The sequence below is a fragment of the Oryza glaberrima genome, chromosome 6 (assembly GCF_000147395.1).
Source record: "Oryza glaberrima chromosome 6, OglaRS2, whole genome shotgun sequence".
NCBI classification, from domain to species: domain Eukaryota; kingdom Viridiplantae; phylum Streptophyta; class Magnoliopsida; order Poales; family Poaceae; genus Oryza; species Oryza glaberrima.
The window spans coordinates 16997756-17003287 of record NC_068331.1 but is presented as its reverse complement, the minus strand read 5'-3'; the positions used below and the strand labels follow the sequence as shown (position 1 = coordinate 17003287).

Below are 5532 nucleotides of genomic sequence, written 5' to 3'. Positions count from 1 at the left end.
CCACTGAAGCCTCCTAATTACCAATGATTTAAATCGCTGGCTAAGGCCTTTAGCTGCTTGGGCTTTCAACAGCTATGATCAGCTATAGCCCTTAGCCATTTAGCTGTTTTGCAAAAAATGGATATGAGTCACAGCTTCACAGAATAAATATGTCATCACAGGAACAAAATAAATAGTTCACCACTTGATAATTGTACTGAATTTTCTTGACATCACATTTCATCACAGGGACATGATAAATAGTTCATTGAATCAGAGAAAAGCTTGCCTGTGCCACTTGTGGGAGATCAGGAACAGTGACGCTTGGGGACGCTTGGGGGAGAGGAGGAGTGGGCCGCCGCCATCACAGCCGTTGCCTTTGGTCGCAGCCGCCGCCTCTGGGCGAGGCCACAGTCATAGCCGCCGCCACGCGCAACCGCAGCCGTCGCTTCCGGGCAAAGCTGTAGCCGCCGCCGCCGCCGTCTCCGGGCGCAGCTGCAACTCGCAGCCGCTACTGTCGCCTGTAGAGGAGAAGGCTGAGACTGAGGAAGAAAGAGACGACGTAGGGCTAGGGTTACTCCTTTACATGAGAAGTAGATGGGCCTTGGCCCATAGCTAATTTCAGCCCAAAGCCAAAGCTTAGCTGCCGCTAACTGAAGGCTAAATTAGCAGCTATCTCCCGTTAAGCTAAGCTATTAGCGTCATATATTATGTAGCAGCAAAAGTGGCATTTCTTAGCTGTTGCCTTTGCTAGCAGCTATCTCCGACTATAGCGGCAGCTATAGCCGGAGATTTAAATCCTTGCTAATTACAATGCCATGGGCAGTATTTATGTGTTGGGCAACTTGGGCATCCTTTTTGTGGTGTGCACTGTGCAACTCCACTAGCCGCAGGCAACCTCGATTTGCATAGAGAGCAGATGACTTGCTCGGCTCAAAAAACAGAGTAAATACGGGGAAAGGTGAAAAACAGAGAAAGCTACTATAACGGATAAAAAAAAAAAAAGGGAAAGCAACAAAAATAAGAAATATCCACCATGATGAGAAACAAATGGTGAAGCCACCATCCGGTGATCTCGGGCAGCCGCCTAGGCTCGTTGGCACATGCTCAAAGGAATTTTATCCTAATGTATGATTGATTATGGTTTTCTTAGCAACTAAGATTTACCTGGACTCTAAAATTTTTCTGCATCCACCAATGTGAGAAACCATCAATCCATCATGCATTATGCCTTCTCTCTCTCTTTTTTACTGGAAATACTACAAGGCCATTGCCCAATAGTTATATATTATAAGAAAGAGATTATTTATAGCAGGAATAGGAATATCAAAATTATAAATATCGTAACCAATCAAAAAACAAATTGTTTAAGAGGCTCATTCATTCTACACATATGAATGAGAACTTCATTCTTAAATTTTTGAAACCAGCAGTCCACATATAGCAAAATATTTTGAAAAATCTTTCCATTTCTCTGTTTCCATATATCCTTGAGCCATCAAGTATCCCTTGCGCCTTTCATTTTCCTCATAATCGCCCGAAAGTTAATCAAAGCACAGTGGAATTAATAAAAACAATAAGATCACCGATTTGGTTCTATCCAAAACAAATGCCATTTGTTTTGGCTAGTGGAAAAAAATATATGCAATGCCAATTTCCAGGGGCATGTTCCACACCATCATGTTCCACACCAGCAGAAGAGGGAGAAAAAAATACTAAGGGGATAGATAGAGTAATTAGATAGTTCTGCAAAATGCAATCCCATGCCATCAATTTGAAAGGCCTTTCGAAAGTCAATTTTAAAGAAGATGAATCATGCCCTTTTTGGCTCAAAGCCTTTCTGATCCTCCTCACTGCATTGTAAATGAAACTAGAAAATAAATCACGTCCACAAAGCCTCCTAATTACGCACGTCCTGATCATGGTACGTGGCTTAACTGGACTCGAGCGATCTCCCTCTGCAGATAGAGAGAGTGTCACCGGCCACAACATAACAACAGAATAAATCAGGGGAAGACAATAACAGAACAAGCGAGAAAAATGGAAGACAGCACATGATTACGTATGTTTCATCACACCATAATGACAAACCATCAATCCACAATGCCTTATCTTTTTTCATGTAAGAATCAAGTTCTACAATACAGATGTTCTGAAGTACTGCTCCAGCTGGCTGTAATCTGCATGTTCCACTTCTACAACAGCAAAAACAAAGATAGGTTTCTGCAGCTAAACGCCACTGACGACACCAAGCTTCTTCTCACATGGCTTCTTCAGGTAAGCTCAAAACCAGAACACGTTCAACTTCAGAAAACAATAACTGTAGATACTTAAATCAGGACATCCACAAAGACAATATTCATTATTGTTTGTTTAAACACCCATCATATTCTTGGATCAGAAAACCGATATAAAACTAAATGACAGAGTTATGCGCTTAACCAAGCAAACTGTTTTTGAGTTCATAAACAAGATATAACAACTAAAAATGATACATGTTCACAAAGTAGACAGAAACGATGTATGAAATGATTGGCACTCCATCTCTACCAAGCTTTAAATTAGATTGGCGCTTTGTTGAATGCTTCAACTGCTATTTGGCAGAAGACTCCTCATTCCTTGACGAAGCATCACAGACGTACTTTGGTCTCTTTATCGGCACCCTAAAGTCAATCAAAGAACAAGTGCAATTCATATTAACTGTAATATCAACGATTTTGTGCTATTCAAAACAAGTGTCATTTCTCAATCAATACAATTTCTTTTGCCTTGTGGAAAAAATGCAAAGCCAATTTCTAGAGATATGCTCCACGACATCAGGCACCAATTTTGAATCCAAAAGTATATTACATGATATTATTTTCATATTTTTATGCAGAGCAAAACTGGAAAAGAACGCAAAAGGCTAATATTCTTATGCAGCGATGGTCATTGTGGTTGTTCCAGATATAGTTGGATTGAAAAATTTTGAAAACGACTACCATGGCATTCAATCAGTGATGCAAGCCTTAACTCATCTCTTTCCCATCCCAGAACTATCACTGTCGACTCATATTTTCCTGCTGCTCAAGATGACCCAATTTCAATGAACAAACTTACCCTCAAATATTTCAATCTACAATAATTATATTCAAATTTTCCTAAACTTTTGTTTGGTTTACCGTAAAACATGAGTGATATTAGTTTACAACTGGGCATCAAACAGAAGGGGATGGACTGCATTAGTAAAGGAATCTTTCTAGGATATCTTCATGCCCTCGCATTAATATTTCTTCTTGTTCATTCGTTCGGTCTGATTATGTGAATACGAGTATTACTTTTCATGGCCATTTTAGCTGTTGTACAGTATCTTTCTAGGACAGTTCCTGATTACTGTTGTTCCTAACATAAACAAGAAAGCTCTCTCTTATCTGAAATTTTTTTAAAAAAATCAAGTAACTTAACAGAAACCATATAAATGTTCCCAGTGAGTTTTGTAGTGCATGGTTTTCTAGGATTACGTACCAAAGTTAACAAACCAATACATTGGCTGGTACTAGTTTGTGTTCCCCTTGGCAATTTTAGTTTTTTTTTTTCACTCGGCTATCTAGTCCCTCAATTTCATTATATAAGTGCTACCTCCGTCCCGAAATAATTTTAATTCTAGATTGTTTAGCATATATTAAGGTTTAAGAAGAAAAACTATGATACCCTTGTTAAATGGTGTATAGGTGAGAGTGTGAGGGTGATTGAGGGTGGAATAGTGAGAAATTTGAATGAGAGATGATTGATGGAATAATTTGTACTCTAGAGTGATAACTACTTTGGGACAAATTATGAATCCTACAAATACAATTATTTTGGGATATAGGTATTATGTGTGTGGTTTTACATTTTAACTCCATTGACAAAATTAAAAGTGAAGTTATTGCAATATTGTTAATGTGGACCAATAACCTACCAGCTTATTGTTAAAATGAACAGGTAACCTTGAATGCCCTTATCACACTACAGTCATCAAGATTCGTTATCCTAGGTGATGTATCATCCTCGCCAACGTTGGATTTTTTTTTTCTTTTTGGGGTTGGAGGAGTAATTATGTTCTACAGTACTATAATGGTACATAAAAAAACAAGTTGATGTTTCAGCACCAATTTTTCTCTATTGTTTCTCTTGAACATCACAACCCATAAAAACTGACAGACAATGTTTCTATTCGTTCGTATCATCATTGTTGTTTGCTCGTCAAAAGGCATTATTAACTACTCTACGACTAATAAATAATAACCAATTGGTAGTGTGACAACATAGAATTATATGAAGTTTCTACCCGATATGTTTCTTCTTACCACTAGTTGAAGAATTTTCTAGAAAACTATATATATTTTTGGGTGCTTGACAAGGCTATCTTTTGTTCTTAGATGTGTCTAATTCATGAACCATAATCTGTACACTTATTTAGCTTTCCTTCAATATACAGCTCTTATGAAATATTCTAGAAAAAGAACTCCACAAAGAATATAGTGTTACTTGATCAATAGAAATCAAATATATATGCAATTCAGTGAAGAAATAAAAAAAGGGAATATCCCTAAAATAGGAACATAGAAAAGAGGATGTAAAACTCTTCTTACCATCTAGATCCAATGAGATCTGGGATGCGACGCTTGGAAAAATATCTGAGGGTTGCAACTGGGGCAACTCCTTCTTGTTGATAGATCCAAGATGCAGCGATGGGCATCAGATCTGAGGGTTTCAATGGGGCTGGGGCTAGCCTTCGCCTAACCTGAAGTGGGACATATGGCATTGGATCTAAGGGTTTGAATGGGGCAACTCCTTCCTGCTTGTGGATGCTAGGTGTGATGTACTCCACTATATCTGTGGATTTCAATTTAGATGGCAATGCCTTAGAAAATGCAAGTCATACGAATTCAACCATGCTGAGTTTTATGAATAATGAAATGATATACTTTGAGCCAAAGGAAATTACCTGGTGAGCTCACTTGTGATTTCGGTTAAATCAGCTTTGGTGGGGAATAGCATGGTGATGACACATCATTGGAAGGTGATGTCAATGGTGACAATCGGGAAGGAGATATGTTTCCAGACATTGATCTTTGATCCTAATGAGTATTACTATATGCTGCTTCTTTGGATCTAGAACAAAAATTTTCCCTTCATCCCTTTGTACCTATAGATTTGAGTTCTTCGCAATAGGGTGGCAAAGGTGTCTAAATACAGGCCAAACAACAAATGTTAGAGCTAGATATCATGAGTAAGAGAGGCGGGGGAAGTATGGTAGAAGAGAAGGAGGAGACAGTGGAGAGGGGGAGGTGGTGTTTGGCGGCGCCGTGCCTGAGGCTAGGGTTTTTTTTTTTTTTTGGAGAGCAAGCGGGTGAAATATATAGTAGTAGTGCAAAGCAAGCAAGCCACATGTTTTAGATCCAATGGTCAAAATTTTAACTAGCTTAAAATGGGTATTCCCATTATGATTATTTACATACTAGACCTTGTTTGGCAAGAAATGCAAAATAAAGCACATAATAAGTTACATGTATGGGACAATATATAAAT

At 38.5% G+C, this 5532-nt stretch overlaps 1 pseudogene; it reads right to left on the bottom strand.

Moving 5' to 3' along the window:
* Positions 1 to 2572: 2572 nt before the first annotated feature.
* On the bottom strand, positions 2573 to 5069 carry LOC127776031 (uncharacterized; annotated as a pseudogene).
* Between the last annotated feature and the right edge of the window lie 463 nt (positions 5070 to 5532).